At 45.2% G+C, this 11915-nt stretch overlaps 1 pseudogene; it reads right to left on the bottom strand.

The window, feature by feature from the left end:
• Positions 1–340: 340 nt before the first annotated feature.
• On the bottom strand, positions 341–850 carry LOC144821705 (DNA-directed RNA polymerases I, II, and III subunit RPABC2 pseudogene; annotated as a pseudogene).
• Positions 851–11915: the final 11065 nt, after the last annotated feature.

The following is an 11915-nucleotide window of genomic DNA, read 5'->3' as shown; positions in this document are numbered from 1 at the left end:
TGGCAACCCCTAGAACGTTGCGCTCTAACACGGCTCACATGCTTCATATTCCTAGAACAAGGAAAGTGAACTGGGGAGACAGATGTTTCACCATAGCAGCAGCAAAATTGTGGAACTCCCTTCCCCTCAATATAAAGATTAGTCCATCTTTGATTGTCTTCAGAAAGCAGCTAAAGACTTGGCTGTTTTCTCAATGACATTCCTCATAGATCACTTTTATTCATTGTCTCAACGTTTAATCACTGGTTAGTTAGTTTTTAGCCTTTAGCGCCGAGACACCCACGGGTAATTGCAGCGCTTTAAAAATTGCAAAAAATAAATAAATAAATAAATAAGAGCAGAAGATGACTTCTGAAAGTAAGGAAAGAGGGGTTGCCTTAAGCGATTAGGGCTTCAGTCTGTGATGATGAGCTCGTCCACACCCCAGTCCTCGTAGCTCCCATCAGGCAGGTACCGTCGGATGATAATTGGGATCTTCCGGGCTTTCAGCTCCTTCATGGCGATGAGCAGTGGGTCCGTCTCTCCTTCCAATTCCACCATCACAGGAGCGCACATCGCGATCTGAAGGGCGCGTGTTCCCAGAACCCGGGCACGCTCGTACTTGGTCATGTAGTTGGTTGTGATTCGCTTTTGGTTGGCTTGCTGCCCTTCTCCGGAGGGTAAGATTTCCACTCGCTCATGGTCTTCCTCCTCTGCATTGTCCAAGTCATCGAGCCCTTCATCCTCCTCAACATCATCAAAATCATCTCCATCTAAGTTATCTTCGTTATCAGACATCTCTCCGTTTCTCTGATCCCTGACGCACGCCGAACTGTATCTGAATCACACTTCGTCGCGTACGACTGACGTCAGGCTGCGTACAGCAACAGTCGGAAGTTGGACTCCCATTCAAACATGGCCGCTACAACTCTCAGGTAATAGTACATTCCTTCGCAGTGAAGCTGCTGCACACTACCCACTTTCTCCTTTCACAGATGACTTGTAGTTGTTTCGGAAAGAAGCTTTTTTGCTTACCTTCTGCCATTGGCGTGATTCAAGGAGGGTGCACCACGTGTCGTAGCAGCCTTCTCAAATGTTGTTATGATGGCCACGCACCATCGCAGAATACTCGAACGTTGAGTTTTAGAGGTGTTGGCGGTGTGACGCCGATTTGTGAAAAACAACCTGTAAGATAAAAAGGAAGTTAACATTGTGTGTACCTGTTTTTATCGAAGGAGAGAGGAAGTGAGAGAATGACTGCAAAGAATATTCGCAGCTCAACTTTCTGTCACCAGTGTGTTTTTCACCACGTGCTGGGACATAATGCACCCTGAAGCTCTACATCTAAAAGATAGTAAAAGAAAGATGTTATGTTGGTAATTGTTACTATCTTAATGTGGAATTGAATATCATCGGCCTTTCACACACGTTCCCTCTCACATTTAAAAGAACTATTTGTATAGTTTATATTCCGGACGTTTGAGCGATTATAAAAACGTTCCTGCTATTGGAAAAAAATTTACATGTAATTTGATACACTATATAGGACTGCGTTTTTCTAAATCGCTGCGTCGCTTTTTTGTATCCAGTCTGCTACAGCCCTTCGACTCCCTCCGATGCGCACCCAGGCCTCACTACTCACCTTTTCGTGGACAGGACACCTTCTGCATCATGTAGTCCCGATCTGCCACTAAGAAGTCTCATATATGGTGCTGTCTTGATATCGGTACGACATACTCGTGCTCCAAACATCATAGCAGGTTCCTCACCCGCTCAGTGCTTCTGATACCACTAACTCAGTGACCAAAGAGGCCACATACCTAGTGGTGGGCCCCCCTACTCGGTGGTTCGGGCCTACATGAGGCGTTTGAATCACTAGGACTGGCCATCACAGCGCTTGGGATGGGAGCAACTCTTAAATGGCGTAGAGCACGTGCGCCCCCGTCTTTTTTATTGGTAGGCTCATGTGTATTGTGACGCAGGTGCTGGATGGTTGTGGTGTGGGTGTATACCAGCCATGAGGGAATGTGTGTGTGCCGTTCTGACAACTAGACCTGGAAGTAAGAAATCACTACAATTAAATCCGGGCAATGTTTTGTTGTTGTGTTTTCCTAGAAGCGTAAGTGGAGTGGGCTGGCCTGACGTATGCCAGTGCTGCGCAAGGCTCTGAACCATGATTCTGGAGCTATGGGCGTGGTCCCGTCATGAGCTATATGAGAAATCAAGTGATTCGGGTGTCAGTTTTGTAGTGGTGAAGTCACTATATCTGTAAAGTCCCACACCTTGGCCACCATGGAAGGTACGGGGTATTACTGACTCTATATTCGTTCATAGATGCACACATAAAAGATGGTGGACATGACAAATTTCTGAGATTATGAATGTTCCTGTTATTGTGGAGTAGTGTGGCTCACTGGTTAGAGGCAGCAGACCCGAGAGCAGAAGTCGGCCCGCGACCAGGGTTCAATTCTCGACGCGGCAGGGTCGTGGACCTTGGTCAGCGGACTCGATAACTTTTGCTTCGGTGCTTACTCTAATCAGGGATTCCACTCGGCAACTCTGGGCATCAGCTTGCTTAATCTCCACAACAGCCCCATCAATTCCGCGGATGCCTGGCTCCACCGTGGGGACTTCCAGCAGGGACCATCCCACAGGGAAAGCCAGGACGGGTTCCCCAGAGTTATACAGCGCCAGGAGATCTATGGACGGGTAGCAGTGCGCTTTACAAGCTCAAATACATTTACATTTACATTTACATACACATTGTAGAGTAATGATGTAATGTACACTTGCCTGAAAATGTATTAGTTCTGGGTCGATTTTGCGCTGTATAAATATGCTAAAAAATTAATTTAAAAAAAGGAGGAATAGCCCACACTCACTGTCACAGGTAAGATGGTTGCATATGCTATTTATAGCACAATATAATGTGGCCGGGCGGAGGAGCAGCGTTTTACAAACACAATAAATACACAGACACAGATAGATAGTTGAAGTGGGTACGGACACGTGTGCTCGACTCCATTTTATTATGTTGTTGTTGGTAAGAAGTGGAATAGTAATCATGATATCATATACAGATATTTAATCATAATAATAATAATAATAATAATCCACATTTGTAAAGCGCACAATGACCCGTAAGGGTCTCTAGGCGCTGGGGGCCGTCTGGAAGATTAAGCAAGCTATTGCCCAGAGTCACATGGTGCTGGGCTAACCTTCCGCCAGAGCCGGGGATCGAACCGTGATCCCCAGATTCCAGCATCAGTCGCCCTGGCCGCGGCGCCACACCACTCCCATTATTATTATTATTATTATATATATCATAAATGGTTTATGACTTCTGCTGTACAAAGGTAGGAGCATTGTATGCCAAATAATACACAGAATATTCTATTGTAAAGAGTTCATGAGTTGTGGTGGACTGAGGTAGGGGCGGTTTGTGTGGAGCCTGCGATGATGTGTGGTCCAGGCAGACCACACTGGTAAAAATGTGTTTTGACTATTGAATTTTGCCTTAACAAGGGCACGTGTGATTATTTACGGTGTACTGAGTTAATGGTACCTCACCCTGCAATGATGCGCGGTCTGAACGGGCTGCACTGAAATCATTCAATGTTTCATACTGGAGTATATGAACTTTGATGGGGGGATATAAAAACTAGCATCGATGGTTATCAATTGCTGTGAAAACTAGGTGTACTGATTGCTCCTCATAACAAATTAAATGATTCCTCTTCACGCAGTGCATTGTAACTTTCACAAATTGGGGACCTATGTCTGGTGGCGATGTTGAAGGTGATACCTCAGAGGTACTTGTTATTGCTGGTGGTGGAGGTACATTTTGGCGCAATTTTGTACATTGTTTGTTTTCATAGTTCACATGATGCAGGTATTGAAGGTGCTTGCACACACTATCAGTGCAACAGCACTATTTTTTCTCTCCTTTAAATAAATCGAGGCTGAATTTAATGCTATCTGTAGTGTAGATGAAAAGGTAAATTCAAGTTGTGAATCCTACTGTGCACAGTGTACATAGAAGCTGGTAGTCAGTAATGTTATAGAACAATGTTTTTTTCACTTATTTTAACAAAATCTGAATACATACAGTATAATTGTCTCTGCATTAAATAAACCAAGCTTGAATTTCCTACTGTCTAAACTGTAGATGCAAAGGTGAATTCAAGTTGTATACCATGCTGTCCGCAGTGTAGATCTTAGGGTGGAGTGCATCATCTGCAATTATGATTGAAGTGGAAGATAGAATATATTTGCAGCGTGCATTTTATTATTCAACGAAATGTATAACTGATATAAAATAAGTTTTTCAAGGAAGCATAATAAAAGGATATTGTGTAGGGTTTGATAGGAGTTATACTTAGTTTGGTTTCTACTGAGTTAGTGGTATCTAAAACAAGATGGTTCTGTGGAGCCGGCAATGATGTGTGGTCCGGGCAGGCTGTACTGATAGTAATGTTTTTTGTGTTGTGAATGGTGCCTTAGTAAGGCCACGTGATAATCATTTTTGGTGCACTGAGTTACTAGTACCTTTGGTGCTTAGCATGTACATATTCTGCGATGATGCATTGTCTGGGGGCAGGGGGGCACAGTAATTGGAGTAATGTCTTTGGTCGATTGGATTCTGCATGAATTCCACTAAAAAGTGATAGTATGCCTCATTGCTGACATAAAACTGTTCAGTCTTCTTTCCGATGATTTATGGTGAACTGAGTTAGTAGTATCTTTGGCGCTGAGGTTGTCCGAACCCTGCAATAATGCATAATGCAGGAGGGCTGTACTGGGAGCAATGTTTTTTGCCTAGTGAATTCTGCTTTAATAAGGCTACGGGGAAATGACTTCGGATGCAGTGATTTAGTGGTACCAAAAGAACTCAGCGTGTGTGTACCCTGTGATGATTTGTGGTTCGGGGGGAGTCACAGTGGTATAATGTCTTTGTCTACTGGAATGCGTCATGTACAATCGTCATTCTATCTGAAAAAATCTGAACACATACAATACATTTGTCTCTGCATTAAATTAATCAAGGTTGAATTCCTTATTGTCCGTAGTATACATGCAAAGGTGACTTCAATTTGTAAACCCTGCTGTATGCAGAGTACATCGAAGGCTGTAGTTGACACAGACATCGAGGAATGTTTTTTTTTGTTACATACTTTAACAAAATCTGACAACACAGTACTGTTTTTCTGCCTTAAATAAATAGAGATTAAATGTTATGTTGTCTGTAGTGCTTATGCGCCACTGGTATCAAACAGTAAACTCTTTTTATTGCAGTGTACATTTGAAGGCAGAACTCACTACAGTAATTGTGGAATGTTTTTTGTGGCATCCTTTAACAAAATAATCTTTGCCTTACTTAAATCAAGGATATCTTGAATGCTGTCCGTAGTGTAGATGGAAAGCTGAATTAGAGTTGTGAACCCTGTTGTACCCAGTGTAGAATTAAGGCAGTAGTCGACCCAAAAATCGATGAATGCTATTTTGTCACATTTAACAGAATCTGAGGACACAGTACAATTGTCTCTGCCTTAAATAAAGTAAGGCTGGATTCAATGCTGTCCGTAGTGTTGATGCAAAGCTGAATTCAAGTTGTGAACCCTTCTGTACGCAGTGTAGATTGAAGGCAGTAGTCGACACAAAGATCGATGAATGCTATTATGTCACAGTTAACAGAATCTGAGGACACAGTACAATGGTCTCCGCCTTAAATAAAGCATGGCTGGATTCAATGCTGTCCGTAGTGTTGATGCAAAGCTGAATTCAAGTTGTGAACCCTGTTGTACATAGTGTTGATTGAAGGCAGTAGTCAACACAAAGATCGATGAATGCTATTTTGTCACAGTTTAAAGAATCTGAGGACACAGTACAATTATCTCCGCCTTAAATAAAGCAAGGCTGGATTCAATGCTGTCCGTAGTGTTGATGCAAAGCTGAATTCAACTGGTATCAAGTTGTCAACTCTACTGACTGCAGAATAGATTGAAGGCAGTTCTTAGTACAGATGCTGAAGACAAATTTAGATCCAAAGTTGAATTCAAGTTGTGAACCCTGCTGTCCGCAGTGTCGATAGAAACCACTAGTCGATACAGACATAAGTCTGCGGTGCTGTGGTGCTGAGATCGCAATCGGCCTGTCTCAAGGAAGCATGCGGTCATGGTGGCAGCCACGTGTCAGAGTGGGGACCTTCGCGGCGGCGCAGACTCTTCTCTTTGCTGAAGTGAACCACGCCCAATGAGTAGCCTAATTATTTATAGCCATACGTTGACGTTGTTTACGTTGGACTAGCCAACTCCACTTCTGTTTCCAAGGGGGTTGAACACAGCCACATGACCGAAATATTCCCCAGTGTCTGAGATAATATGGTTGCGTCCACTATTCAGTACACTACATGTATCAATGGTATATCTACACACTTAAAAGTTTTGATTTCTATAGTGAATTGTGTACAGTATTTTACCGGTAGTCTTAGCGTTGTGTACATTATAGTTGATGTTCGAGTTCTTTCCCTCATACATACTTGGTTGCCACATCTCTGTAGATTAAGCTAGTGTGCTGTTGAGGGGATATATTATTTTGGAAAGGTTCCTTGTAAATGTAAATGTAAATGTCATGGTACTTATAGAGCGCCCTGTCACCAGACGGTCACCTTGCGGTGTCGCCTATGCGGTTTCCTGGCGCTGATACTCATACCGCTGTGGAACCCCTCCTGGCTTTCCCTGTGAAGTGTCCAATCCTGGGCACCCCCAGGGTGAAGCCAGGCATCCTTAGCGCTGTTGGGGCCGGTGTGGAGGCTAAGCAAGCTATTGCCCAGAGTTGCAGCGTGGGGCCCGTGATTAGAATAGGCACCGAGGCGAGAATTAACAGGTCTGAGGAAATTGAGTCTGAGACCCCGCTGAGGCGGGAATCGAACCCTGGTCCCTGGCCAGAACTCTGCATCAGGGTCTGCCGCTCTAACCATTGAGCCACACTCTTCCACATTCCTTGTCCTGTTTTGCGCTGCCTCTGAGGTAGCAGGAAGAAGAGGTCCATGGGGGGTGGTTGTAGTGGTAGTGGCGCTGATTATTGTGATTTTGTTGGGTGTCGGAAGTGTATAATTACAATCTCTAACACATATTGCTCTTTAAACATGGGTGTGAGTTGGATGTAATTCACATATTACATGTTCGACGTTCTTACAGTAGTTAAATGTTGATGTTAATTTGATAGTGGTAAGTGGAACTATTGCCTGAATTTTTTACGTAGCATTGCTGATTTGGTTTCTGGTTGAAAATATGGGAAAGTGGTCAACATAATAAGTCAAAATTGTCATTTAAAAAACCTTTGACATTCTCTGAAAAAAACCATAGGTTTCAAGCAGGTTATAGTTAGGAATTATCATTTAAAAAACCTTTCAAATTCACTGAAAAAATGTAGGTTTCAGGCAGGTTATAGTTAGGAATTAGCATTTAAAAAACCTTAGAAATTCACTGAAAAAACCATAGGTTTTAGGAATGTTATAGTTAGCTGGACATTTCACTCAGACAAAACCATTGAAATTCCTCTGTTATAGTTAGTTTTACTTACTGTAACTCTTGCGCCCGAAATCCACTGGTGATGATGTCACATATTACATCATTCATGACATGGTCAGTGAAATCACTGATGACATCACTTATGACATCTCACATGACATCACTGATGACATTACTGATGACATCATCCAGTGAATGTGGTTTGGTTCCATATTTAAATATGTATTATATATACAGAAATCTGCATTGAGGAATGAGTGGATGTATAAGTATTGATATCCACAGCAGAATTAGGGAAAAATGGAAAACATGGCTTTTCCCCAGTTAATATTTTCTCTATAGTGATATGTTCTCCTTGGATAGGTATGGTAACTACCTACCACTGTGATATAACCTTGGGGAGAAGTGTTGCAATTTAGAAATGCAATAAATAAATATATACGCTGTACAAATCTACTAGAAGTAAGCAATAAGCAAACTAGAAGTGGCCGTGCTGGGAGAACAGTTACACTGGAGTAATCTGGACGTATGAAAAAAAAGAGGCAGTACTATGTTTATAAGGCGAACAAGCATGCTTGAGTTTTATATAAATTATTACAGGGCATATTCTCAAGGAGGTATCGCCGGGTTAACGGCACTTTATCGCAGCCAATGTTGCAATAAATGTATCACCTCATTCTCAAGCTAGTGCTAACAGCCCATAGCACCAGTTTACCTGCAATTGCAGACACAAAAAACATCACCACCGATGACCCCCGCAACTATCACTAATGAGATGCAGAGTAGACGTTCCCGTGCCAAAAGGCATGACAAAACAACTCTGCAACATTCTCAATGACCCGCCTGACCAGCGATATGACCACAAAACATGCAATAGGGCGTGTTAGCAGCAGGAAATTAACACCTGCTCTGACCTGGAGCAAAGTCAGATCACAGCCTGCACCACAAAAGGAAGCCCAGTCCAGAGCCACACCTGAAGTGCAACAGATGCCGGCTCTGTGTAAAATTACAGAATCAATAGTAAATAAACAGCTTACACGCTTTCTAGAAGATAGTGAAGCATGGCATCCTAACCAAGCAGGTTTCAGGGCTCAACACTCCACGGAAATAGCCCTCCTGTTCACAACTGAAACTATCCGCTCAGCCTTAGATCAAGGCAAGAAGGCCGTCTTGATATTATTAGATCTGTCGGTGGCCTTCGACACGGTCTCTCAGTTATCTTAATATACCAGCTAATAACATCTGGCATCACAGGCACAGCCCTGGAGTGGATAAAGAATTTCCTAAGTGACAGGAGACAAGTGGTGACCTTGGGGGAATTCCGTTCCAGTGAGAAACCACTGTTAACTGGAGTTCCTCAAGGCTCAAGTTTGAGTCCGACATTGTTCAATGTCTATACCGCACCTCTAATAAAGTTGATATCGTCTTTCGGCATTGATGTAATAGCATATGCTGACGATACACAACTTATCTTGGTAATGGATAAAGATAACCAGGTTTGGGAGGAAAAACTCAAATGTTGCCTAACGACCACTTTTGACTGGATGCAGTGAAATCATCTAAAATGCAACACAGGCAAAACTGAGATCATGCCAATAGGCCCAAAAAATGAATTCATTCCCAGATTGTGGTGGCCTGAGAAGGCAGAAATACCGCCACACACCACCATCTTGGCCCGCAACCTTGGGGTACACTTTGACGCCGACCTGTCCTTTAAACATCAGGCAGCAAAAGTGGCAGGCACCTGTTTTGGGGTGATAAAGGGGCTTAGGAAGTTTTTCGACCTGCTGCCCTTCGAGGCAAGGAAAACAGTTATGGTTGCATTAGTGACATCACGCATTGACTATTGCAACAGCCTGTATGCTGGCACTAACAAAGTGTTTACCCATAAGCTCCAGATGGTACAGCATGCGGCAGCAAGGCTGGTTTTAAAATGGCCGAGAAAATCCTCAGCAACCAAAGCTCTCAACGCACTACATTGGTTGCCTATAACTAAAAGGATCTTGTATAAAGTGCTTGTAATTACCTTCCGAGATGCCCACGATCTAGGCCCACTATACTTGAGGAAGAAATTCGTAAGATACTGTCCAACTCGAGCCTTACGATCCCTAAATGCTAATCTACTGACCCTACGAGGGTTCAGAGTCAAAACCCGAGGGGGCAAATCCCTGGCAGTATTAGGTGCAAAAGCGTGGAATGTCCTCCCCCCACACTTAAGAGCGCTGGACAAGGAACCAGATTTCCGTAAACAATTAAAAACCTGGATCTACAAACTCCCAGACATAACGGCCAGAGCTCTAGTGTGATTCCGGTCCTGGTCAAACCAAGCAGTAAGATAACATCTGACACTAGGGTGACTATGCAGGGGCGCCGAGATGCTCCTTGGAGCGATTGTTGCGCGGTATAAATGGGCAATTACATTACATTACAATTACATTACATTACATGGAGCCAACGATCATGCAGCTGGGAGCCCCAACAGGACCACAACACCCAACATCACCACCACCACCAGGATCCACATCAACTACACGGATTCATGTACCAAATAATAAGCCTGATGTCGCACAATCACATTTGGTGACATGCATGTGTCGTCACAAAAATGACCCCCACACATTCACCTTCGAATTAACAAATGAAAATTGTACTCTCATAAACACTGAACAGACATGAAGACACATGGTGGCTCCCCTTGGAAAAATCCCTAGGTCACAGCCTGCAAGACAAAAATCATGATGAGAAGGTGTGTCTTGCGCACATCAAAGGAGAGAGAGAGAGCAAAGGAGAGAGAGAGAGAGAGAGAGAGAGAGAGAGAGAGAGAGAGAGAGAGAGAGGGAAAGAGAGGGAACAAGAGAAAGACTGACAGAGAGGGGGAGAGAGAGAAATACGGACATAGAGGGGTAGAGAAGGACAGACGGAGAGAGGGAGAGAGAGAAATATAGACAGAGAGGGGGAGGGAGACAAAGATGGACAGAGAGGAAGAGAGAGACACAGATAACAGAAGAGATGGACAGGGAGAGAGAGTGCTGACACTGCGCACCCAGGCCACATTGCTCACCTGCTGCAACCGATGTATCTCTAACCACGTGTCGGTGTGTAGTGCAGTTCACCAGGTCCCACATCTGAAACAGATCCATCATCTGAATCAGAGCCCAGATACATGAATGGCAAAGTACATACAATTGCACACAACATCATCTCCTGCCGTCCCTGCGCTCCCCAGCAGCTGCACCCCAGCCGCTCAAGCACCCAGCGGTGCATGCCCACCCCTGCGCACCCAGGCATCTGCACTCAAGCCCCTTTGCCACCCAGCGGTGCATGCCTGCCCCTGTGCACCCAAGGAGCTGCACCCAGCCTCTTCTGCCACCCAGCAGTGTATGCCTGCCCCTGCACACCCAGGCAGATGCACCCGAGCCCCTCTCACCACCCAGCAATGCATGCCCACCCCTGCGTACTCAGGCAGATACACCCCAGCCCCTCCTGCCACCCAGTGGTGCATACCCACCCCAGCTCACCCAGGCCTCATGCTCACCTTCCGCCACCGGCGTGTAACCATGAGGTCCCACTGCGTGCCGCTGCTAGCCACATGCCCGGGGCCACCAGGTCTCACTTTTGATTCTGGATCTGGATTTTACCATGGCAGAGGACATCCCAGTGCACACCTGCTCAGCCTTATTGGTGACACTAACTCTCAGATCCAGGTGGCGACACCACGTGGTGGTAGGCCCCCGCTGTCCGCTGGCTCAGGCCTACACTGCGGTCCAGCAGGGCACACAAAACCTGAGCAGTCCAAACCGCCAGGATGGGGCATCATCGCAGGCTGCACACCCACTCAGCACTTAAGGTGCCCCTACCTCAGTGCACCAAAAGTCACCATCCCGTGACAGTGTGCCTGTGCCAGCCGCAGTGTATTCGGTGCCACCAAGTCTCTGCCCCGCAAGTCATGGACCATCTAGGATTGGGTATCATGGTGCGGACGCCATCATGTCACCTCGGGCCAGCAGAATGTGATGTAGCAGGCCCCTGGGACACCATGCCTACATGAACACCTCACGGATACACCCTGAGAGAGGTTGGAAATGGCATAGAGCACGTGTGCCCGGCCCTTTTTATTGGCAGGGTCACATGTCCTGTGACACGTGTGCTGGATGGGTATGGTGTGGGTGTATACCAGCCATGAGTGAGTGGCTGTTGCATGCTGACAACTAGACCTGTGATCAGCATATCACTACAGGGAAGTCCTGGGACATGTAGCGTGTCGTACCAGTAAGCGGAGTCGGTTGGCCTTGCGTATGCCATTCCGGCGTAAGGGTGTGAACAATGACCCCATGGCTCTGGGCGTGGTTCCATACTGGGCTGGACAAGGAAGTAACTAATGCATTTGTCCCTGTTGTTGTGTTG

This window comes from Lissotriton helveticus, chromosome 2_2 (assembly GCF_964261635.1).
Source record: "Lissotriton helveticus chromosome 2_2, aLisHel1.1, whole genome shotgun sequence".
NCBI lineage: Eukaryota > Metazoa > Chordata > Amphibia > Caudata > Salamandridae > Lissotriton > Lissotriton helveticus.
The sequence above is the reverse complement of the archived record's forward strand: the minus strand, read 5'-3'. Positions and strand labels throughout refer to the sequence as shown.